Genomic DNA, 27,168 nt, shown 5'->3' on the forward strand with positions numbered 1-27,168 from the left:
AAGATAATTGACATAAAATGCTTCCCACAGTACATAGCAAAAGATAAACATAAAATGTTAGCTGCTATAATTATTTTTGTTATTCAGACACGGAGTAGGAAAACATAATAAAAAATGAAAGTCATTGAATGGGTTAGGATTCCTATTTTTTATTTTGTCTTTATCCTTAAAAAACTCAGAGTAACAATCCAAGGAGGGAAAGAAGAATAATGAAGAGATGCTTTGGTTCAAAGATCAAGTGAAGATAATTTCTGACACATTTAAGTGCCTTTTTTAAAAAATGGAAGAAAAAACTTAAAGTACAAAACAGAAGGATATTAAATTTTCCAGGTAAATCTCTCAATGCTCTAAGCACAGAAATAATTGGAAATCTATTTGAAGCAATTTGAATTGATGTTTCTTCCAATTTAGGGCCAGGAAGAAGCATCAAAACTGTTTGGATGACTTTTGGCAAAGAGCTATACACAGTAAATAGAAAGAATTTATTGTAAGTAGATTCCAAGAAAGCCACTAATAGGCCTCCCTGCTGGCTGAGCAAGATTACTGAAACAAAGTAAAGCAAAGCAAAATGTATTATTGCCTACTTAAGCAGTCTGGCATAAAAATTATTACAGAAGCTGGACTGGAGAAAAAATAAACAGATCATGCTTAAAACATCATGAGAGGCAAAGTACATTTTCCCTCTCCCAGTATATCATTCCAGGTATACAATAGGTATAAATGATATAAATATTGGAGAAGGATTTATGATTTGAACTCCCAGAGAACCTTCAAAGTGCAGAATCTCATTTCACACACAGCCCAAAGAACAAGTATTATCTTTCATATTTATATCATTTTGTGTATTTCATTCCTTTAAAAAGCATTTATTGATTACCTATTATGGGCAAGGAGCTGTGGAAAATAGAAAATTGTGTAATACATGGTCCTTGTCACCCAAGAAACCTACGTTATAGCAAAGGGACACAAGGTATAGTGTCTATTTCACTGAACATAAGACACCATCAATTGGAGTTAAATCAAAATAATAATTTAATAGGAAAAAAGAAAATCAATAAATATACATAGAGTTTTAAAGATAAACCCAATATCAGAAACATTAAAATTTGAAAGAAATACATACCTTAATATATAAAATCAGGTATATAAATATCTACACTAAGAGGAAGCATAAGTGAAAAAGATGGTTTTTGAAATAACAGGATGTTATAGGTGCACAAAGGAAAAAGTATTACCACTGGGTCAGAGAGGTTAGCAAAATCCAGATGATGTTAACATTTCAGCTGGGCTTTAAAAAAAAGCAATAGAAAGTCTCTAATGGAAATGACAAGTAAAAAAAAAAAAAAATGCATTCCAAGCAAGTAGAAATGGTGGGTAAGAAATGCATTCCAGGCAGATGAAATAGCACGTACAGAGTAAAAATTACTTTGCACAGAGGAGCAGCCATACATTCAGATTGACTGAAGGGGGTTCATATTGGACCCAGTTTGTAAGGCATTTTAAATGCTAAATAAATGATTGTGAACACCGCCCTGTCAGAAACTAGGAAGCTTCAGAAGTAGACAACACACGTTGTTTAGGAAGAATAACAAAACAAAAATCCACAGTGAACTGGAGGGAGGCTAGACTGCAGAGTGGAAGAGCAAGAGGGAATCTTCCAGAATACTCCAGGCAAGATATGCCAAACCAGACGAGCGAGGTGAAAAGGTGAGTTGAAGAGAGATGGATGTGTCTCTCCCTTTTGCGTGCTTTTACTCACATGCTCGTAATTAATCTGTAATAATGTGACATCAAAAGAATTATTCAGATTTTAAAGAGGAGGAAGCCAAGAGAGAAAATTTATGACTTTTTTTTTTTACTATATAACGTGTTGAGATAAACTGAGTCATATTAAAACTTTTTTTTTTTTTTTTTGTGGTACGCGGGTCTCTCACTGTTGTGGCCTCTCCCATTGCGGAGCGCAGGCTCCGGACGCGCAGGCTCAGCGGCCATGGCTCACGGGCCCAGCCGCTCTGCGGCACGTGGGATCTTCCCGGACCGGGGCACGAACCCGCGTCCCCTGCATCGGCAGGCGGACTCGCAACCACTGCGCCACCAGGGAAGCCCCATATTAAAACTTGTAAGTTTATTTGAGCAAAAATCAATTGCAACCAGGCAGTGCCAAACCTTCAGTGGTTAAGAGGGCTCTGCCAAGAAGAACGGGGGGGAGACGTGTCTAGAGAAAGTGCAGAAGCTGAGAAAGGAAAGCATAACTTGGCTATAGCTTAAAGCCTAGTTGGCTGCTTGTGATTGGTTGTCCTTAGTGTATTGATTTTGGAACCTTAAAGCATTTGCAGGCTTAGATTTTGGTTTGCTCACGTAGGCCACAGCATTAGCGCCTCCGCAGTCTAAGGGCCTCGTTGTTTAATTATTATTATTATTATTATTTTTGTGGTACGCGGGCCTCTTACTGTTGTGGCCTCTCCCGTTGCGGAGCACAGGCTGCGGACGCGCAAGCTCAGCGGCCATGGCTCACGGGCCCAGCCGCTCCGCGGCATGTGGGATCCTCCCGGACCTGGGCACGAACCCGCGTCCCCTGCATCGGCAGGCGGACCCTCAACCACTGCGCCACCAGGGAAGCCTTGTTTAATTAATTTAACACTAGATAGATTCGACCACCCCAGAGGGCAGATCTGCCATTCTCTTCTCAGCACATCACCTAACTTTCATAGGTTTCTGATCACAAATTACAGAATGAATGCTTTAGGATGAATTGGATGTTTCAACTTGAAAGATAAAAAAAGCACTGTGAGCCTACAGGGTGCAGTGCTTTGCTAAACAAAGATGGCTATACTGACTCAGCTGTTCAACCTCACGCAGTTGTTGACAATTTTCGTGGCAGTAAAGGCATTATCTCTGTGCCCAGCCTGCGCCATGTAATCAGAAAACTAAGACAGATGGCTGAGTGACATGGGATGAGAGGTGAATCAGAATTTTGGCTACTTCGTTAGCAAAATTGTGTTTAGGGTGATTTGGAATTCTACATTCCTATTTCAAATGATAAAATATTTCTGAAGGAAATTAGGCATGCACACATCATGAAAAGAAATTTCATTTAATAATGTTGGACAAATTACCAATCAAAATAGACTAACTTCCCCAAGCATCACTTGCATGAAGAACACTGGTTCTCAATTTGTAAATCATTTCTTAGATACTTGGTAGAGCTAAAAAATAAGGGTCTTATTTTGTGAAGTCTCTGACAACTCTATCAGAGTCACCTTGGGTGACCCATGATTCAGATTATAAATCAGGCAGAATGGAGTCAGTTTTGGAAATCTGTAGCAACCAGATTTGGAAAACACTGCTCCAGGGGACACTGTGACCAATAGATAGCTCACCTTGAATCCATGAGAAGATATAGTTTTTCTCTCCACGCCATGATAACTTACATCTTCAAATTCATTCCAAGCCACATTTTTTTGCAAGCAACCAATTTCTATCTTTTGCGATAATTATATTAATATTGATACTAAGCATATATGAAAACCATGCATTCTTTTCTATCTGGCATCTTTCAAGATAATCCACGTCACGGTGTGTATAAGTAGTGCGTTCCGTTTTATTGCCAACTATAATAAGAAGGTTGGGAAGGAGAAGCAAACCTGACCACAAGTGGGATTTTTCAATCATGAAAACTATTCTTAATTAGTAAATCCTTACACACATGTACACATATATACATACACTTTCATATATATGCATCCTACGAAGGTCATCTATGGTTTCAAGATTATTCTATTTGTAGTTATACAGTTTGTGATGACATTTTATGGGTCTGGGGCAACCTCTGTTTATATAACGTCCCCCAAAAGGTGTTTTGTTCAACAAAGAGAGGAACACAAAAGTCTCATTTTTGCCAAGTTCTTTGTAGGATGGACCTGTATAAATTCTAAAACAGTCATCAGGGAATGCGCTGAAAAAAAATATTCTAAAGCAAGTCTCCACAAACTTTTTCCATAAAAAGCCAGAGAGTTAATAGTTTAGGCTTTGTGAGCCATATGGTGTCTGTCACAACTACTGAACTCTGCCAATGTAGCATGAAAGCAGCCACAGACCACAGGTAAAGGAACAAGCACATCTATGTTCTAATACAATTTAATTAATGAAAACAGGTAACTACCAACACCTATTAGAATGGCCCAAATCCAACACACTGGCAACACCAACTTCTGGCAAAGATGTGAAGCAATAAGAACTCTCATTCATTGTTGGTGGGAATGCAAAAGGGTAGCCACTTTGGAAGATAGATTGGTGGTTTCTTACAAAAGTAAACATACTCTTGCCACATGTTCCAGCAAAGATGCTCCTTGGAATTTACTCAAAAGAGTTGAAAATTTATGTGTTTTGTTCATTAGAATACTCACAGGGGATTTTTAGAGCAGTGGAACTGACTCTTCTCTACGATAGGTAATGGTGGATACATGACATTATGCATTTGGCAAAACTCATAGAATGTACAATACGAAGAGTGAACCCTAATGTAAACTACAGACTTTAGTTAATACAAATGTATCAATATTGGTTACTAAATTTTAACAAATGTACCACACTAATGCACCACGTTAATAATAGGGGAGGGCTTCCCTGGTGGCGCAGTGGTTGAGAATCCGCCTGCCGATGCAGGAGACACGGGTTCGTGCCCTGGTCCGGGAAGATCCCACATGCTGCGGAGCAACTAAGCCCGTGAGCCATGGCCGCTGAGCCTGTGCGTCCGGAGCCTGTGCTCCGCAACGGGAGAGGCCACAACAGTGAGAGGCCCGCATACCGCAAAAAAAAAAAAAAAAAAAAAAAAAAATAATAGGGGAAACTGTGGGTGGGGTGAGAGCACAGTTTCTGTTGGGAACTCTCTACTTTCTGTTCAATTTTTCTGTGAACCTAAAACTGCTCTAATAAAACAAAACAAAACAAAAACAGGCAATGAGCCAGATTTGACCTGTGGGCTATAGTTTGCTGCCCTCTGTTCTAGAGAATGAAGACATCAACAGAGAATACTTGGAGTTCATAAAGTTGTCTTTGTGAATGTCACTGACTTCAAAGAAATTCATTCAATATTGCTTTCAGAATTTTGTTTAGAAAAGCATGATAACACTCCTGCCAATTACATTCATATTTTCATATTTTTATTTCCATAGCAAAAAGTTATCCATTATAATCATGAAACTGAACCCATGCACTTTTCTTACAAGCCAACAGTTAAGCAGATCCTTCTTGCTCCAGCATTGGGGAGACCTCCCACAACCCACAGAGCCCCTGTGTGGGGAACCTAGCACATCTTAATGTAACACAAGCAGTGCTCCAAATACAGGTGTCTTCAGGCTATGGCTTCATCTAGGCTGTTCAAAAAGATTAGATACTTTATTGCCCTCTTAAATAGTCTCATATTGTATACTTTAGAAAGTTTTATCTTCTAGAGTTTCCACCTGTCATGTTGCCATCAGTAGTGCGGGAAACAACCCTAGCATTTTTTTAAAGAGTTCTATAAACTCAGTCTTATCTCCATGGCCACTTTATAGTGGCAATGTGTGTTCCATTTTTAAGATACTAATCAAATTTTAGTTAAAATAGTAACATGTATTCTCAGTAACAATACTATAAATAATCTGTTTTGCACTTAATGTAACAGTAAAAACATATATTCAATGGTGTTATTATTATTTTAAATATTTGTTTTTGTTTCAAAATGCAGCAATAAAATTTACTTCAACTGCAATCACCAATGCAACTACAACTTTTCTTATAATTTGCCATAAATAATAAATAATGCAGTGCCTATAAATGCACAACAATCTTTCTTGGGAAAAGTTGGCTTTTGATTGCTGTAATTTTTGTGAGATTTGTCAAGTCAAGATAGAATTTTAACTAACTTGGGGTCTACCTGCTGCTAAGTGATCTAGGAACGTGTAGAAGACTTGTTTTCTTTAGGACAAGCTATAACTGCTCTGGGAATCGTAAAATGTATATTTCTGCCCCTTTTTTGTTATTTTCAACAGAGTATACTCATTAACAATGGGAAAGTAGCTGAATTTCAACCATTTAGTATAAGGATTAGTTTGATTAGCTTCTGAGGGTAGGATGGCTGAGTTGGAATGAAAGATTTGACTTCTCAGTATCTGCACACATAAGCTATTTGCCACTCATAAAAGACTAACAACTTTCTGGGCTTCCCTGGTGGTGCATGGTTATAATCTGCCTGCCAATGCAGGGGACACGGGTTTGAGGCCTAGTCTGGGAAGATCCCACAGGCCACGGAGCAACTAAGCCCGTGCGCCACAACTACTGAGCCTGCATGCTACAGCTACTGAAGCCCGCACGCCTAGAGCCCGTGCTCCGCAACAAGAGAAGCCACCACAATGAGAAGCCAGAGCACCACAATGAAGAGTAGCTCCCGTTCATCGCAACTAGAGAAAACCCGCATACAGCAACGCAGACCCAACATAGCCAAAAATAAGTTAATTAATTAATTTTTTTTTTAAAGACTAACAACTTTCTTTCCTGACCATGTCTGTAACTAGGTCAACAGCCATTTTGAAAAGAGACCGATATGTATATTATGGAGAAGGTAGAATAGAAAAGAGAGAATCCAGAAAAGTATCTTTTAAATAGAAGCAGCAGCATCTGAGTTATGAATTATTTGTCAAGTGATCTAGTCTTGAGAAAGTATACATAACCTTTAGAGAAGTGACAGAGACATCTACTACCAGCTATTGACCACATACCATGCTAGAACAGAAGTCAATACATAAACGAAACAAGGTTAAATACATTAACAAGGACCCATTGCCATATAACTGCAGTTTGCCCCAATCCTTCTCTCTCTCTTTTTTGTCTCTAATTTTTATGTGTAGGAGGAAGGCAGGAGGGAATCAAAGCTTGCAAGGAGAATTTTGCCTTGTTATTTTGCTAATTTAATGTTCAGCATCTGGTTTATCTGCTGCTGTGCATGGGCTATGGTGGTCTGACACTGATCATGGAATGCTGATTGAAAAATAATGAAGAGTCGACTTCAGATTGAAATTCTTTGAGGGTGAACTAACAACATTCAAGCTTATTAAGACCAGTCAAGGGCTTCCCTGGTGGCGCAGTGGTTGAGAGTCCGCCTGCTGATGCAGGGAACACGGGTTCGTGCCCCGGTCCGGGAAGATCCCACATGCCGCGGAGCGGCTGGGCCCGTGAGCCATGGCCGCTGAGCCTGCGCGTCCGGAGCCTGTGCTCCGCAACGGGAGAGGCCACAACAGTGAGAGGCCCGCGTACCGCAAAAGGAAAAAAAAAAGCTTTAAAAAAAGACCAGTCAATAACTAAACAAATTTTTTGCTTTTGAGTTATTTTAACAGATGGCTGCTTTATCTTCTTTCATAAGCTCACAAACAGTGCTCATCTGCATTTTCTTTACATCTTAGAAAACAGTTGCTGTGGTTCTTCACTTTTATTCCCTTATGCATTTAAGTTGAATTTTTTATGTTGAAATTTTGGTCTGGGCTTTTCCACTTTATAGTGGCAAGGTTAGAATAAGTTAGTAATAATTAAGTGTGGGTCAGAGGCATATGTAATTTTTGACATATGCCTTGGAATCTCAAGTTGCCTTAGGAAAACACCCCACCCATTTCTTCAGCTGCAAAATGAGAGATTCTGTGTTTGCCAGAGTCAGCATCTGCCTATATAAGACAATTTTTCAAAGTTAGAGAAAGTTTAAGGCAATAAGGTGACTTTTCCTAATAGTGAGGGTGACTTTTTGTAACTAAAAATACATATTTAAGCAATTATGACAAAGTCACATCTCTTAGTGCTTACAGGGCAAAGTTTTCCAATGGCTCAAAGCAATATACACATCATCCTAAATCTAGGACTATTTGGCAAGTATCACAGTGGCACATTACAGCAATATGGAATTTATCCCTATTAGTTGAAACTTTTTATCCTCCTGTCTAGCCTAATTTAGTTCTAGAAATACTTGAAAGAATTTTTTTATCTCATGGATAGAGCTTTCCTTTAATCAAGGATAATAAGTGCTATATGAGAGAAATAGGAGCCTTGATCTGTTGGGAAGTAACATAAAGGCTTATATTGCGGAGATGTGTTCAATTAATTGCAATATTCATAAAAGTTCTCAAAACAATAAAAAGAAAATTGGTAGCAGGTCTGAAAATATCCTAATTACCATCCCAAGATACAAGCAAACCAGTTTACACATAAGCTAGTTTGATAATTCTGCAGCCAATTAGTAACAATACCACCAAAGTTACCTGAAGTACTCAGAGAACAGAGATTGTTCTTGTTACACTGTCCAAACAAAACAAAACCAAGCCTAGTATGGTAGATTGGTTACATTAATGGTCCCAAATAATGCCTCCCTACACTGTGGCCCTTAACTGTGTGGTCCTCTCCCACTCTGTCTCTCGCTGTGGCCAACTAACTTATTTTAGCCAATGGAATACTAGCCCACATGCTGCAAGCAGAGACTTGAGGACATGTACGTTTCTGCTGTTCTCTGGTGTGACTGAGGGGCTGGCTTACTCTTGGACCCTTACCACTACCAGATGAACATTCCTAGGCTAGTCTGATGAAAAGATATGAGAGACATATGAACTAAACCCAAACTGTCCAAGCTAAAGTCATCCTAGTTAAGACAGCCCTCTGCTTACCTGCCAGCTGACCAGAGATGCATGAGCCAGCCCACCTCAGATCAACCCAGCCTCTATCAATAAAACCAGCAGCCAACCCACAGACTTATGAGAAATAATAAATGTGTGTTTTAAACATCTTTGTTTTGAGGTGATTTATTACACAGTATTATTATGGCAATAATTATTGATATACCTTGTTACAGTCTGAAAATCTTTCTGAAAACTTATAAATCCACCTTTTTGCCTGAATCTGTTGATTTGCTAAACACAGTAATTTTCTCCATTTGTCTCTTTCCCTCAAGAAATTGAAATTAAATGCTTCATTACATACTGAAATGTCTCTCTGTTATTACCATTACTTGCATTTCCAGGGCAGTATACCAGTTATCTAAAATTACTACTCAACTTCCAGGTCAAATTTTTGCAGTTTTCCAATATGCCTTCTACCTAAAAGAAGTCTTAAGACTTGAAGGGACACTTCCAAAAGAGATTAGGCTTAATCAGAGAAAAAAATATCTTAAAGATTTTTGAGGAAATAAATTTTTTAAAAAAACAAAGAACTTGGAGTATATGCAATTCCTTGCTGCTACATTTTTTTCTCTTTTTGAGTTTTAAATAAAGGTCAGATTAATAACAACTAGAACCCATCTATTTATTTCTTGTCATTATCAGTCAAAGTTCAGGTCATTTTAAAGGGACCCTCCACTCCTTGACAAGTTTTCCATACCTTTCCTAAGGACAGTACTGTATCAACATTAGTATGATATGCTTATCATACGTCTTTGCACTGAGGGATTGGAAATCATTGATTTTTCTTTACAGAAAGGAAATCTGGGCCATTGAAGAGATGAGGTCGTTTGCTTTTTGCTCAGCCTCTCAGAATCTTGGTTTTTTCTTTTATCACAAATCAAATGAAGTTGTTGGGCACAGAAAGTTTTGAGCAATTTGATTGTCTTCAAATAACTATTTTTCCTCTATATTTCTGTGGGAATAGAGAATATAGAATCAGAAAACAGAAATAATTTGTTTTTATTGTGAATCCATCAACCCAAATAAAGGCATAGGTGTGGAAATTTAATGTGAGAAAGTTATAGGTTTTTAAAGTTTTAAAATAAAGGTAAGTTACTTTATTTCTAGTGGGTTTATAGCATGTGATGAGAGTATAGGATATAAACAGAGATGTAAGATTGCCAAGCTAATAGCCACTTATTGATAATGATAAAACACGTTACTGAGAATGATAAAAACTGCTATATCTTCTTACCCTAAGTCAGACTCTCTGCTAAGTGCTTTCCAAACATTTAATTTAATGCTACAACAACTATACGATTCAATGACAAATACATAGTTGGCAGATCCAAGAGCCATTTCTCTCTCCCTTCTCTCATACTACCTTCTACTACTGTGGCTAGAAAAGTGAAATATTCAGTTTTCCAGTTTTCCTTGTCATAAGAGAAGGTCATGAGATAATGTTCTGTCCAAGTATATATAAGCAGAAGTTGTTTCAGGAGATTTCTGGGAAAACTTTTGTTTTCTTAATCAAAAGAGACAGTCATGAATAACGTGACCTTTCCCCCTTTCTTCCTGCCTTGAATGCAGATTTGACACCTACAGCTGTGGCAGTCATCTTGTCACCACATGGAAAAAGCCTAGAGGATTACAGAGATGCCAGCCCTGTTAATACTGAACCACTAAACCAAGCCCAAGAGCCTCTACCTCCAGATTTCTCATCATGAAAGAGAAAATAAACCTCTACTTATTCAAGTCACTGTTAGGCAAGAGTTTCACTACTTCTACTTGTAAAAATTCCTAATAGAAATTTCAGATCCCATGTTTGTTTCTTTGTTTGTTTTTGTTTTATGTTTTTCTTTTTGCCAATTTGTAGATTAGTTTCTTTAATTCACCTCCAGTAATGCTAAAGTCCAAAATAAATCCACACATTCCATTAAAAATTTATATAATATCTAAATATGACATATATCAGGTAGGTTTTAAGTTTGCCTTGTTTAACATTCAACAAATTGAAATTGGGCTGTGCATAGATATCCTAGTAACTTCAAGCATTAAAGCAATCTTTTAATTTTGAATACCCATTCATTCTAAAATATACACAAAATATGCAAAGAGGTGTTCATACTTAGCTAGAAACAAATAGAAGCTATGATGTCATAATTGAAAAATAGCCTTAAGTAAATATCCTATACTATTAAAAGTATAGATTTTAAAATGTAAACAATTAAATAAAAAATTAAATATCCATGCAAAATACCCAATGCAGAAGATACACTTTATATTCATTCATCTGTTTTTCACACATATACCTAAGTCCTTATGTCTGGGAAGGTGCTTTGTATTTCTGTTTGTTATCACATCCAATGTTCTTAAGCAAGCTCAGTACTGCCTTGCTCTGTACTCAATATTGAAGTAAACATTCTATCAGCAATCTCTCCAAAACTTCCCAACACCAATCTTTTCCTAGATTCCAAGTGCATGTAAGGTGCTGGTTATAAACCAAAATCAATTGACTGCTGATTTTAGTACAATGATCACCAAGAAAAGCAGAATTAGCAGATGGAATAAGCAAAAGGTTTACTTTTTATTTGGCCATAAGGTGGATATAAAATAACAGAGACCAAAACAGACATTAAAGTATAAAATGAATGACTTTCAGAGAGTGTATTTCCTGGGAGCAGGCCTTGCATTCATCCCTTTAACTCTGAGGATGCAGTAATCCTCAAACTACTCCTAATTTAGAGAACTTTGGAACTATTAGAATGACTCAGTGAGGATTCTGAATTCTAAGGACAATGAAGTATAACTGCACTCTCAGACTTTGGTATCATAGAAAGAGTTCAGGCTTTAAAGCCAGATGAACATTTACTAGTAAGTCACACCTGGGGTGATTTACTTAGCATCTTTGAGCATTAGGGTCTCATCTATAACTCACAGAGAAGTTGCAGACTAAATATAACATTTTTTAAAGTGTTGGTACAGACTATGGCATATATTAAATGTCCAATAAATAATGGCTATTTTTATTAGCTTATCATTTTGATATATTATCTTATTTTTAAGTATCTTTAGACAAAGCTAGAAAAAAAATCACAGTATGTTCAGCCAGTTTCACACTTACTCAAAATGAATTTCTGGCCTCAAAATTAAATCTTTTATAACCTATAATCTTTAAGTATGAGGCAAGAAAACCGTGGTGAGAGCAGCTGTTGATCATGACGAGATCCCTGACTGAGCTGCGTAAACACTGGGTAAACTCCACGTTCAGTGAGGATTGAGTGAAAATGAAATAAAACCACAGCAAGTACTGTTTGCTCCACCTGCCTAAAATGTGGAGAAAGTGCCCATGGGGTGTCCTCTTAGCCTTCTCTTTATTTGTTTAGTAAATGTGGATGGTCAAGGAGCCCATGGTGCATCTGGCAGCGTGGGTCACAAAATGTTAGCTATAAATAAAAAACAAGATCCGATACCCTCTTTTTATCTGTTCTTCCCTCAAGACTGTTCATTGGCCAAGTATTTTAGCCCCTTCTGTTTGTTAGGCATTGAGGATACAAAGGTTAACGAGATACAGCTCCTGCCCCCGTGATACCTCCCACTGTGGTTAGAATGAGAAACCTTTACAATCTGACTGCTGGAGCAACCATGATGAGCGGCAAGGTGAGCGCAGAATGAGAACGTGGAAAATCAAAGCTCTGCGGCTCAAGTTATCAATCAAAGTTATAATGTGAAAGGGCTCCCCCTCCCCTGCCTCCCTGATCAAGCTTCTCTATGTGAGTGCCAAACCTGGGAGACGGCAGCGAGGCAGAGAAGATGACCCAGGCTTGGATTGAACTAAGATTATGAAAGCAGCCTGAGAAAAAAAAAAAAGAACTATGGATAATGTGTCCCATCTAGCCTGACTCAGAAATCCCAAGGAGACCTTCTCCCAAGGAGAGATAGTGGCACTTGTGTCCTGGTGACAGATCAGAAGCCTCCCTGGTTACCAAACCCAACCAGGTACACTTTGTCTATGGTCTCTGTGCTCCCTACAACAGCTGAGTGAACAGAGGGGGCAGAGTAGTAGTGAGACTGACATGCAAACAAGTAATTATAATATAATGTAATGTGGAAGTACAGATTGGTGAGCAATGAACTCACCTCAGTCCTGGGATCAGACGCTCACAGAAAGCTCAGAAGACTTGTCACCTGGTGATACTTGGAGGAGGATATAGAAATTTCGTGAAGCTGGTGTGTGGAGGGGGGGAGTCAAGGAGAGAGCACGCATGCCAGTGGAAGAGCAGGAGGTAAGAAAATGATGGAAGGGCTCTGGGAAAGATAAACAATTTGATATAACTGGAGTGCAAGTGCTCCGTGTGCGGGAGAGGTGAGGGCAGTGGGTGGTAGGGGTAGGAGTGAGGAGAGCAATGAGACAGAAAGTTAAACCCAGATTGGGTATGGCTTTTTATGCATAAGTAAAGGGTCAGACAAACTATGTGCCCAAGCAGCTCAAATTTGCTCCCCAAAAGGGCAGTTTTAAATTTCCTATAGATTACATAATCATTTTTACATAAAATTCCATATTTTTGTTCTTTCTTGAAAACTCAGATGTGGTGATAATCTCAGAGGTGAGGTGATCACGTGGCCTTCTTAGGGCCACGTGTGATCCAGTGGGCCACGGACCCTGCCCAGTGCATGTCACTTGTTCTGTTTCCTGCCAGAGCCTGGAAGTCATGTGAGTTTTTCACTCCTGCACTCAGTGATGGAAAGATAACAAGAGTGTTTTATAGGAATACCGATAAGATTGCATTCATTATCTGCTCAACACTGTGAGCAAAAAAAGAAGGGATCTCACAGAAACTCTACTAATGCCAGCATTTTAATAGTTTAAAACTCTTTCACGGTTGCCTATACAATTTTCAATAGTATGTAAAATGGACCTCTGAAATACAACTATCTTACTACCAAATCCTTCTTTTTATCTCCTTTTGTAAAATAATTTTCAAATCATGGAGCCCATCCCCAGAAAGCCACGGAAGATAAATTATTTCATTGTGCTGAGTGCCTTAAACAATTCAAATCAAAACAAACTCTGAACTTAATAATCACTCACTGATGATGTTCTAATGCACATTAAATATCTAGCATTGCTCCAATTGGTTATATAAAAGTTTACCCTAATTTGTAGTGTTTGCAAAGCCCTTCAGCATATGTGTTGCTGTGGTATGTGGCCTCAGTATGTAGTGATTTAGTTTCACCCCCAAGTCAGAGGAAAGTTGAGTTTAACAGTATCAGCATACTTCATTGCAGTGCAATGAATTAAAAACAAATTAATATTTTATCCTCAAGTAACTCTTAAAATCTACAAAGTCTTATTGAAAGAGATTTATTAAAAGAACTAGGAGTTTGGCTGGTTTAGTTTAGCTTTTTATTTATTTATTAATCAGAGCAATTTCGACATTCTCCAAGATGCATAGCTAAGATGAATAAAATGTAAAGCTTCTCAAGAAACTGAAGTTACAAAATCCTCTAAAGGAAAATACTGACCAATGAAGAATATGAAGATGTATCTCATGCCATCACAACAAATGAACTCAAGGTGGGAAAAAAATGATTGACAAAGAGATAGATCTCTATTATTTACTGAACACCCTCTAATGTCAGGTACTATTTGGGCTTTTTACATATTACACATTTAAACCTTACAGCAAATCTATGAGAAGTTTAAGTCCCCACTTTATAGGTGCAGAAGCTAAGGCTCAGAGAGGTTAAGTAACATGTGTAACATGTCACATCTGCAAGAGGCACTCAGTTTTGAACCCAAGATTCCAAAGCTATGCTTTTCTCTTATATACATATATGTATATATACATATATGTATGTATATAACTATAATTGACTTACAGTATTATATTAGTTTCAGGTATACAACATAGTGAGTCAATATTTTTATACATTATGAAAGGCTCACCATGGTGAGTCTAGTTACCATCTGTCACCGTACAAAGTTATTACAATATTATTGACTCTATTCTCTATGCTGTACACTACATTCTCATGATTTATTTTTTAACTGAAAGTTTGTAATTCTTAATCCCCTTCCCCTATTTAGCCTATCCTTCCCACCTTCCTCCTCTCTGGCAACCACTAGTTTGCTTCCTGTATCTATGAATCTGTTTCTGTTATGTTATATTTGTTCATTTGTTTTATTTTTTTAGAGTCCACAAATAAGTAAAATCATATGGTTTTTGTCTTTCTCTGACTTATTTCATTTAGCATAATACCCTCTAGGCCCATCCATGTTGTCATAAATGGCAAGATTTCATTTTTTTAATGTCTGAGTAATATTCCATTATATATACATGCCACATTTCTTTATCCATTCATCTACAGACAGGCACTTAGGTTGCTTCCATACCTTTACGATGGTAAATAATACTGCAACGAAACTTGGGGTGCATATATCTTCTCAAATGAGTGTTTTCATTGTTTTTAGATAAATACCCAAAAGTGGAATTGCTAGATCTTATGGTAGTTCTAGTTTTAATTTTCTGAGGAACCTCCATACTCTTTTTCACAGTGGCTGCACCAATTTATATTCCAACCAATGGTGTACAAGGGTTCCCTTTTATCTACATCCTCGACAACACTTATTACTTGTCTTTCAGACAACACCTCTTCTGACAGGTGTGAGGTGATATCTCATTGTAGTTTGGATTTTCCTTTCCCTGATGATTAGTGATATTAATCTATGACAAAGGAGGCAAGAATATACAATAGGGAAAAGACAGCCTCTTCAGTAAATGGTGTTGGGAAAACTGGACAACTACGTGCAAAGGAATGAAAGTAGACCACTTTCTTACACCATGTATAAAAATAAACTCAAAATAAATTAAAGACTTAAATGTAAGACCTGAAACTATAAAATTCCTAGAAAGAAACATAGGGCGTACTCTCTTTGACATCAGTATTAACAATTTTTTTTTGATCTGTTTCAAAAGGCGAAGGGAACAAAAGCAAAAATAAACAAATGGGACTATATCAAACTAAAAAGCTCTTGAACAGTGAAGGAAACCATCAACAAAATGAAAAGGCAACCTACTGGCTGGAGAAAGATATTTGTAAATCACATGTCCAATAAGGGGTTAATATCCAAAATATATTTTTAAAATTCATATAACTCAATATCAAAAAAAACCCAATCTGATTTTAAAATGGGCAGAGGACCCAGATAGACATTTTTCCAAAGAAGACATACAGATGGCCAAAGCTATGCTTTGAAAGGAAACTCAACACTTAAAATGATCAGGAGTTATACTGAGTATTACCCAGTCCTGCTGAAGAACCACTGCCAATCTCAGCTCTATGGAGGATCTGAAGCTAGATGCACATATTAGGGAAGGGAGGTTTACAGATGTCTCATATTTGTTCCTCTGTTAAGGGGTACTCCTGCAAAGGTTACACAAATACACACACACACACACACACACACACACCAGCAGCATTATTATCATCAAACTGACAGCAGTCCTATATATCTAGAAAGTTATGAGAGGATGGGCCATTCCTCCCCCCAAAATAGTTAGGCCATCTTAAAGGAGATCAAATATTGGGTACCTGGACAGACACCGCCCCTGTAAGTGTATAGAAAAATGTGCACTATCCTGCTAAAAAGACAGCAATAAACACACTCACAAGCTATCCATCATGGCTAACACGCTGAACTGAACTGGGCACCAGAGGCCGCTGAAAAGAAATCCTTAAACCGAAGACCCCCTTTTACTTGTTTCTTTAATATTTCACTAGGTTTGAGGAAAAGCTGGCCAAACAACTCCACCAAAGTAGCAATAGTTCCATCCAGATAGTTTTGTATGCAAAGGAGCCAAAAAACTCAAGGGTAAGAATAATGAAGCTGCCAAACAAGATGGATGTAATGGCAGCATGAAGCAACAGGATAAGTGACTGAATTGCAGAATGAGGGCTACGCTGATGAGGCCAGTAATGATGAGGCCAGTAAACCAAAGGTGTCTTGTTGGGACTAAGCTCTAAACATTAAGATCAGGTCACATCAGAAGAACTCCAAGAAAGGCTTTGAAAGAGCAGATCCCTTTCTGATGGCTTCATTTCATTTACGAATTCACACAGTTACACACCTACTTTCAAATTTTGCTATCTGCCTAGTATGAAAAAACAAAAAGAACAGGAAATAATATCCCCAATTAAAAAAAGACAGGTAATAGCAGTTATCAGAACTTAAATGAAATCATTATTCTACTTGATGTCAACAACTGTGCTGTAAATGGGCACATTTCCAGAATCTTGACACTTAATTTATGTCCAGATTTCACAATTTTTCCCAGTTACAGTAGCATTTGCAGGGAGCTCTTATATTCCTCCTATATATTGTCTTAGATCTTAAACTCTTAGAGGCAATGATATGTTTTACACTTACTTTTATGGAACCGGCTGCACTTTCTTTTAAATAATAACTCATTGCCTTTATAAAGCAGATTATATATTTCAATAGAGTTTTCCATTATATCATTTTGTTTGACCCTCATTGTCTTGTGGGGAAGAGCAGGATGGCGTTATCCCAATTTTGTGGTTAAATTTTAAAAGAATAGCTTCTCAAGAACACACAAGTATTCAGCCAGAGAGTTGAGGCAAGAACCTGAATCTTCTAATCTAAGGATAAATGAACCCAATTTTCAGATCTTTTTTTTTTTTCCCAAGAAGGAAAAAGCAGCAATGATTTTCATGTAATCCTCTTAAGTGTACTCAGCCTAAATCGTGCATCAAACTCTGGGAACCCATGAGCAAAATCTTCAGAACTTGTTGTTTAGCCCAGATATTGTTATAAAGGGCAGTATAACAAAGTGCTTAGGCAGTTGGCAGAAAGGTGAGTAAGCTATTTTCTTTGAGGAAGAAATTAATTTTGATTAGGTGTATGTTGAAGTTTTAATTAATATGATGGCCTATTGAATAGCTTAAATATAAAATAAAGCGAAGGTCATTGCTATGGACTGAATGTCTGTGTGCCCCCAAAATTCATATGTTGAAACCATAACTCCAACATGATGGTATTTGGATATGGGGTCTTTGGTAATTAGGAATATGGTAATAAGGTAATTAGAGTTAGATTAGGTTGTGAAGGTGGGACCCTCATGATGGGATTAACACCTTTATATCAATACAAAGAGGATGAGACAATGAGAGCTCTCTCTTAGGGCACACACCCAGGAAGGCCATGTGAAGACAAACAAGAAGAGGACACTCACCAAGAAACTGACCATGTTAGCACCCTGATCTTGGATTTCTAGGCTCCAGAACTGTGAGAAATAAATTGTTTCTCAAATTTATTTTTGAGAAACAATTATTGTTTCTCAAATCTAAAATTGTTGTTTTAGCCACCCAGTCTGTGACATTCTGTTATAGCAGCCCAAGCAGACTGAGACAGTCACACTATAAGGCAGGTGTCATGCATGGCAGTAATAGACAAGCAGCTTAGCACCAATTCCTTATACCAAGTGGCCTCTGTTGTCATTTGAGATTGTGACCCTGCAACCCAAATATTGATTTGTCCTTAATTCTTCAAAAAGGCACTATACTGAAAATCCTGTTCTTAGTAAGTTATAGCTCCTAAAATGCCACCAGGTAAAGAACTTTACAAAACAGGTTAAAATATCTATCAACTGAATCAATCAAAAATTGTATAAGTAATATTGACTTGTTAAGTCCATTAGATGATTACCTCAGTGTTCCATTCACTGTTCAATAGGATGTTACATATTATTCTTCAAAATAAATGTAAACACCTCAAAAAAAAACCATCTTGGAAACACTGAGTGAGATATAATACCTAAACACACTGCTTACATAGTGAGAGTATTAATGTATTTCCAAGGAAAGAATATAAGAAGTATCTAAACATAAGCACAAGATTCAAGAATACAAAGGGATGGACAAGTCAAAACAATTTTCTGTGCATTCTTTGAACCTCAACATGTACATAAATTAGTAAATGTCTAAATGAAGTGTCAGTGCAGTCATTCAACCAGGATTAAGACAAGGTGAATATGAAGTTAGTACAAATCACTGGGCCCTGCTGGGTAGAAAGAGGATGGGATAAATCTCATGTCTGCCCTTCCTAGGGAGACATTTTTTTCCCACTGGGCCAAAATCAGGTCATAATTAAAGTATTCAACATTTATTCAAAAAATATTAACTGAACACTTACAATGTTCCAGGCATCGTCCTTGACACAAAGAATAGAGAAATGAACAAGACGGAGAATGTCCTTGATCTAATAGAACTTGCAATCCAGTTGGGGTAAATAGGTGAGAAAAATGTAAACAAATGAACAGGAATGTTTCTAGGGATGATATCTTTTTATGACAAGTTAATTTGACAGAGAATAGTCTGGCTAGGTATATGTAGATAGCCTGGTATTTGCCTGTATCTCTAACCTAAATTCTTACCTTCTTCCACTCCCTGCAGCTGCCTCAGCCTAACCTCTTCTGATGACTCAAAGGCACTATAATTCACTGTCCCGGGGCTATAATATTGGAAAATTTTAATGTCATTTAACACTTTAGAGATTACATTCACATACATTGTCCCATTAAATTCTCACACCTTAGGAGATAAGCAGAGTAGATATTTGTTATTTGGGGGATACCCTGCTTCATTTCCACCTTCCTAACCATACCCTATTTCCTTTTGGGGAGTTATCTGTCTCCCATTGTTTGTAGTCTGGGTGAGATTATAAATCCAGGTATCTGTCTGCCACTAGAACCCAAACTGACTGGATTATTCTGCACTGCCCTAGTACACCAAGCAGTTGAACATATAACCTGAACCCTGTCAAAGTTTTCTGACAGAAATTTTACTATTTAGGGCAAAAATGGAAGAAGAAAAGATCATTGATGTTATTCGCCCTGATAGTGTAAACTTAACTAGACTGTCCCTTTTACCAGAAATTCCTGTAGTTCTTCCTTTCTAGCCTTCAGAAGAGGCTTTGTTTCAAGTCATCCTTCAACCTTCCCTTTGATTGCTGAACTCTAGGTAGACTTTCATTTAATGCCTTTTCCTTGATTCACTCAAAGTTTCTGTTCCTTGCAACCAAAGTCTTCCAACTAATAAATTAGATCATTATGCCCATTTTACCAATGAAGACTGAGACTGAGAGGAGTTACCTGTCTAAAGTCATACCCTTAAACAGTACTAGACCTAGAATTTGAACCTACTTGTTCTTATTCCAAATGCAGTACTCATTTTGTGACACTTTGACTAATAAAATGTATCAGAAAACTATAAAGACTATAAAGATCATAAGTTGAAATCATGCATTTACCTCTTCTTTCCCCTCTTCCATTAAATAAAAAGGAAAGTAAAGAAAATTTCTAAAATAGAAACACAAAAATAAAAATAAAAATAAAAAAATAAAATATAAACACAGAAGGATTAAAAATAAAGGGGTGGTAGTAAAATTCTAGAAACTGGAGAGCAGAAGGCTGAATAGTATACACAAGAAAACTGAGTCCTAAGCCAAGAGTAAGAAAGCTGTGATGCAACCTGATTTCTACTACAAAATCTCTCAAAAGACACATATGTTGTTTGTGCACATTACTTCTAGAAATGAATGTAAAAATAAGGCTAAAAATTAGAGAATAGGTACAAAATCTTTTTAGAAAGCTATTTAACTTCAGATTCCTCCCCAGTCTAACAAAGAAAATGGAAGTTCACTTTATGGAAGGGTAAAATTGAGCTTCTGGATAGGTCATAATAAAAGGCAGGAATAAGGAAAACCAAAAGTTTTCATGGAAACACTAAAATGTAGAGCCACCTCCCCAGCTCATCTTTCAAATTACTGGAAGCCATTATATCACCAAGACAGGAAACAGGATTCTTCACTGGGTGACACAACCAGCCGAAGAAACAAGATCTAAACTCACCAATACGACATATTCCCCCAATTAAATGGCCCAGGTATATTACCCTATAATGAAACCCACATTTAGCCAAACATCTGAGGAAAATTTCAAATATAAAATATATACAGCAAAACACATAAACTGAAAAAGGGCTAGTTGAAGGAAACAAAACTTTGCAGTGAACTAAACACTTAAAAAAACTCTAATTAATATCCTCAGAGAGATAAAAAGACATTGCATTCATGAAAAAAGAATAGAATGCTATTTTTAAAAAGAGCAATCAAAGATCAAGAAAGAACTCTTAGAAATCAAAAATATGGTAACAGAAGTGAGGAAAGGCCCAATAAAAAGTTGGACAGTAATACTGATGAAATCTCCCAAAGGAAGAAATTTGAGGAAAAAACATTTTTTTAAATTAGAAAATAAATTCATGAGATCCAATATTCAAGAAATGAAAATTGAGAAAGAAGAATAAAGAAATGGAACAGAGCAATATATGAACAAAATAATTCAAGAAAAATTTCCAGAACTGAAAAATTTGAACCTCAAATTGAAAGAGCCAATCAGTTGTTCAGAATAAAATCTAAAGGAAAAAAAATCAAGGCACACTTCTTTGAAATTTCAGAATACTAGGGAAAAAGAAAAGATACTAAAAGCATCCAGAGAGGGGACAAAAACAAGTTACTTATTAACTTCATGTTTAAGATGGACTACAGATTTCTCAAAATCAGTACCCTAAAACAAAAAGACACCTTCAAAATTCTAAAAGAAAGTTATTTCCAACCTAGAATTTTATTCCCAACTGAATTATCATCCATAGGTAGACTGAAGACATTTTCAGACATTCAAGATCTCCAAAAATATCCTACATACCATTTCTCAAAATAATTACTAGAGGAGATACTCTCCCAAAACAAGAAAGTCATAGGATCCAGGAAACAAGTGAGAGATAAAGGGAATCCCCTTGTCAAAGATGATAATGAAGAGAAATCGCTGGCTGACAGCTGTATAGCTGAACAGATTGAAGCAGGTCAGAGAGGTTCTGAGGGATATACTGTCAAGATGAAAAAAATAGAAAACCTGATGCATTTGAACTAATTGAAAGGAGATTTAGATAAATGTAGAAGAAATGGTTAAATATATATATATTTATACATATGTATAAATACATTTTACATATATGTGTGTATATATACATTTTAATTTTTAAAAGGATAATTAGCAATTAAAAGGGAAAAAAGGAAGTTATGCAACAAAGGAATAGTGTTTGGAATATACCACATGGCTCCACTGAGCCTATGACTTACGTGATCATAGTAAATACAAATGGTGAATATTCATCTACCCCAAATAATTATTTAACTATGTTCACTGAATGGGAAGTTATGTTTTTATGCTTGCCTGTGCTAGGAGGGGTGATGAAAGAGAGGTAAATTTTCCTCTACCAAAGTGAGAAGTAAATAGATGCTGGCTAAAATGGAAAAATCAAAGAGAAGTACCATAAACCATTGTTCAGAAATGTGGAGGTACTTTTCATAAGACGCTGTTGAAAATAGTTGCCTCTGGAATGCAAAAAAATGGGCAGAAGAACCTGGGGACAGATATTCTTCCAAATAGCCTTGGAGAGCTGTATGAGTCTTTAAATCAGATCTTGAAAAAATTAAAACAACATTAATTAAAATTAAATTAAAAACACCCAACTGGCTATCCTTTTCCACACTAAAGAAGCCACACATCTAACCTTTCCTTCATAGGTCAAGCTTTAGCTTATTTAACCATGAAACCATATACACTTATTCTGGTGACAAACTAAGGATGCATTTTGCGTGTGTGCATGTGTGTGTGTGTTACTCTCATGGAAAATATTATCCTCCTCCAAGACTGTAGCTGGCAGAGACGAATGCCTGAAAAGGTTAGGAGAACCACTGACTTGATTGGAAGAGAGGACAGTTTGTTAAGAAACTGTCCCAAATCCACCACAGAATAATGAAGCTAATTTCCAAAGACCCTGATGCAATTCTTTGTCCTGGCCCTATCCATCTTCTCTACATTGGTAGGCAAAAACCATGGAAGCAAAACCCTTTTTCTAATTTAATAGATTCTGAGAAACAAAATTGACTAATGAAGGTGATCAGAACACGTAGGCAAACTGGATATTTACCTAACACTTGAATTTTCCAGATTAAAGATAGAAGGTTACAGTCCCAATTGTTAATGTTCCATTTAGAATCTCTGCATCTTCTTTGGAAGAGAGACCTTCCATCCTTACAGGGATACATTTTCTAGGGTTGTAAAGCTTCCTTTGAGTGGTTTAAAGTAGGGATATTTCACTATCATCTTCATTTTTGAAACTCTATGCCATTGAGCATGGTGTTCTCCTTGAAGTGTTTAGCTAGACCAAAATCACTCTGAGATGTACACAGAGGAGACGCACCTGTCTCATGCCCCAAACACACACAAGGCCATACAGCATGAAACCTAATTAGTCTGGGGTACGTAGGCATTTTTTTTTTAATTAATTGGGAAAATTTTAATTAATAAGCATCAAATGTACTTTACATTGAAACTGCAATACTGAAACTGTGACATTTTAAATATTCTTCACAAAAAAGGTTAGTGATTTTCTTTTTCCTGGGAAACATAGAGATCCAATTATGAGCATTAATGCAGAGTCTAGGTCACTATGGTTTAGTTAATGCTAGTATCTGAAGAGATGTTCACATTTCACACCTACAATAAGGTAGACTGTGAACTACTTGTATCGCTGATTTTATCTAAAATTCCATGAGATAATTTAGAGGACTGTCAAACTTTTGAAGTGCAAACTCATAAAACTTTACATTGGGATCACTTTTTTGCTTCAACTGCACCTGACTTGAGAATACAGGTAATTTTTATTTCCTAACTCCTTGAAAAAACATTTCTCCAATAAGTCTTATGTCTTCTTTATTACGGGTTATTTTTAAGAAAGATTATTATCTCTGTGGTTAATTTCCCACAGTTGATAAAAATCCATCAAAAACATCATAATATATAATTAGCAAGGAGAAGAGCTGTTTTTCTAAGGCTGCAGGAACACGAAAGAAATAGCACTTCTTATTTGTATTAGCACAAACATTTAAACCTAGTCATACTGCAGGTAAATCCAATATAGTATTCAAAAGTTCTATAAAAATGAACAAAAGATACGTATTTAATTCCACTGCTCCAAGAGTCAAACATCAGATCTGCACGAGAGTTGTACTGTAGCAGTTTGCTGGTCCAATTTAAGAGTTCAAAGTCCTTTTTGCTATTTGGCCCAATGATGTCCACATCCCAGATAAATTCAGTTCAAAAAACAGAAATTAGGGCAAAGACTCCGTATAGCAAAGCACAAGGATATGCTACTAGAAGTTGTTGTCCTTCCATGGCTAATGCAGAAATAAAAATTTTGGAAGCAGAAAAACTACACCATCCAATAATTCTAGCAGTGAGAATGATTCCTACCATTCCTTGCAAAGAAAATATCACTGCAAAGCTGGAAAGCAGGATCATGGGAAGAAGACAATATCCAAGGACACTTGCCACACAACCGAAGGAAACACCAGTCATACTCATTAAGTTTAATAAACAAACATTCCTAGGCATCCAATTGCACTGATCCCATATACATAGCCAAACTGGATTTTGCCAGCCAGTAACAATGTGGCTCCAAAAGCAAGGCAAAAAACCATTGGTCCTGCCAAATCAGTCTCATTCATGATGCTGCCACCTGCTACTTTTAATGGGTGTAACACTGTGAGTGTTTTTTGCCAGATGTGATCAAAATTGATACCTAATTCTTCTAATAAAGGTGGCTCATCCTCAAAGTTGTTTCCATAGAATGGCTGAGGCGTAGCTGGAGTATACGCCTGAGCTGGCTGAAAAATCTGCCCGGTGTACGGCTGTTGTGGCTGCATCATGTCTGGAGGGACAAACCGGCCTTGGTGCGAGTAGTCATAGCCAGCATACTGTTTGCTATAAGGTCCTCCACTTCCTCCATAATCATAGGACTGCTGTGATTGGTCATCGATGCTGTAACTTGTCTGGTAGAAATCCGTGTTTAAGTTGTCAAAGCCTGACATTGCAAATGATCAAATGCGGAGGCGGAGGCGGAGGCGGCGGCGGCAGAGGCGGTGGCGGCGATAGCTCCGGCAGCCTCTAATAACCCCCCAAACTCAACTAAGGACCCTGTTCTAGCCCCGTTTCTACGTGTCAGCTGGTTAAAGAACTGCTTCCGGGGCACGCCCGCTCGCGCAGGCGTGTTCCGTAGGCATATTAACAGATGTTTTAGTTGTGCCGTTTTGCTTCTTCACTAGTTTTCTATTCTCCTTGGCAGTGACTCTCAGAGTTTAGTTGGCTTAAGTATCACCTGGGATGCTTTTTCAAAAATGCAGGACCTCAAGCCCCCAGTGATTTGGAGTCTTTACCTCTAGTGTTGAGTTTGTGAATCTGCTTTTTAACAAATCCCCCTCCATCCTATGATACCATCACAATATTTATAGCACACTAGCCTGTGGGATAAAATCAATCCCTTATAACAGCATACACAGTCCTCCTAATCTGGCCCTTGCCTACTTCTATAATCTATACTTCTTACATCCCAGAGTGAATGTCACTGCTCTAGTGGAACTTGCAAATTTCCATGCTATTTCATATATGCATGCCATATCTCACATTATTTCCTGGGATACATGTCTCTAGCCAATATTTATTATTTTATGTTCCCATCATCCTGGGAATAATCTTACCTCCTGGGAATAATAGGCTCTTAGGAGGGGGGTGGGGTATGCTTTTCATACCCACTCATTCATTCTAAACATGTTTCATAGGGTCTGCTAACCATAGTATCCACTCACCCAGCCACAGGGAAATAGGAGTAGGTATGTGAGACCAACAAAATATTTTCCCTGGGATTTTTCAAACTGGAAGTTTAAAAAAGAGATAGGCCTTTACTAGTGAAAAAACTAAAAAAATGTAAAGGACAGGAGCTATGTAAAGACTTGTTTGTTGAAAATGGAGGAAGGCCGTCAAACAGAGTAAAGCTAACATTCACAAAGGAGCAGAGATAGTTAATAAATGTGAATTGACCAAAATACAATTTTGATACAGATGATAACTACTATACATTTTTAAGTTAAATATTCTGAAAGACTTATTACATGACTGGTAGACTGAGGACTGCATGGACAAATTTTATTTAGGAAAAATGTGTTTAATTCTAAGATTTATTTAGGACTTTAGTGTTGTTCACAGTTTACTTCAAAATGCCAATAATACCTTAATATGATAGCATATATTAATATGTAGTGAAGATAAATACTTTCTTATAAAGTGCCCTAAAATGACAAAAAATTATAACATTTTCTAGGTCATAGATCTTTTGAGAAACTGATTTAAGTTAAAGATTCCCTTGAGGCCAAAAAAAAAAAAAAAAAGCACATTCACACAAATTTTTACAATTTCTGGAGAATCACAGATTCCCCTGAAGCCCATTCATGGACCTCTTAGAAATCCCTGGGCTCAGTGAGGCTTGTTTGGTTCTATTTCACACGTCTGCTACACGAGCCTACCTGTGTACAAAAAAATGGATAAAGTAAAGTGACATTTGTGAGAAATGAAATTTATTTAGTTTCCAGGTTGGAGATGGTAGACAATAAAATAAATGAGAGTTCCAAGTGGCAATTAGGAATCAAGAAAAACCTTAACATAACCAATTTCAAAAACATCTTCCTTCTCTCTAATTTTTATTTGGTTTAGTGTTTGCTTTCTTTATTGCTGTTGGTGATAGTGTTTGCTTGCTTATTTTTCTTATGATTACTTAGTATATTTATTTCATCTAATGTAAAATGCAAATGCTTTTCTCATGATTTTTCACCAGATTTCCTTGTGATCTCTGATGCAAAATATAGGTGCTTACTTGCCACATTCCAAGTACTTTGTATTCATATCTATTGACTGTGAAAATGCGGCAGCACTTTGAAATATTAAATAGATAATTCAAGATTGAATAGAGGACAGATTTGACATATTCAATAGAGATTCTAAACTGTCTTTACAACCAGCATCTCATGAGACAATTTTTAGATTATTTCATAGTCTGACATTTAAAATATATTTTATATTGCTTTCTAATAACTACATGCTTGTTAAACTTCTTTATCTTATTATAGCAAATTACTTATGAGCAGGTTTCAGGTCTCCTATTTCCCAGGTAATTTTCACAAAATATTTTGGTCAACATTATGAGTTGTATGTGACAGTAACAACTCATACTGCCTTAGGGGAAAAAAAAGGAAGGGGAGTGCTATTGTCTTCAAAAACTGAGGAGGTCAATGATGATTCTTCCTCTGGCACAGCTGGATCCAGGGGTTCAAACAATGATGTCAAGGGTCACTCCTTCTATAGTTTGCACAGTATTTCTCTGTGTTAGCTTCATCATTTGATGGGTTCTTTCCATGTGGTGGCTCTCAACACCTCCAGGCTTACATTGCCCTTGCATTCTCCTTCCCAATTATATATTCCTGCACATTTCTGGAATTCAGTGTCATGTACCCAACTTGACT

The 27,168-nt window shown here is 37.1% G+C and overlaps 1 long non-coding RNA gene and 1 pseudogene across 2 annotated transcripts in view; both read right to left on the reverse strand.

Annotated features, from left to right (window-relative positions):
• LOC136794186 (uncharacterized) overlaps nucleotides 1-27,168 on the reverse strand; it is a 199,240-nt gene that overhangs the window by 62,840 nt on the left and 109,232 nt on the right. The gene's annotated exons all lie outside the window — the stretch shown is intronic.
• LOC131754327 (protein YIPF5 pseudogene) lies at nucleotides 23,095-24,817 on the reverse strand (annotated as a pseudogene).

This window comes from Kogia breviceps, chromosome 4, assembly GCF_026419965.1.
Source record: "Kogia breviceps isolate mKogBre1 chromosome 4, mKogBre1 haplotype 1, whole genome shotgun sequence".
Taxonomy (NCBI): Eukaryota; Metazoa; Chordata; class Mammalia; order Artiodactyla; family Physeteridae; genus Kogia; species Kogia breviceps.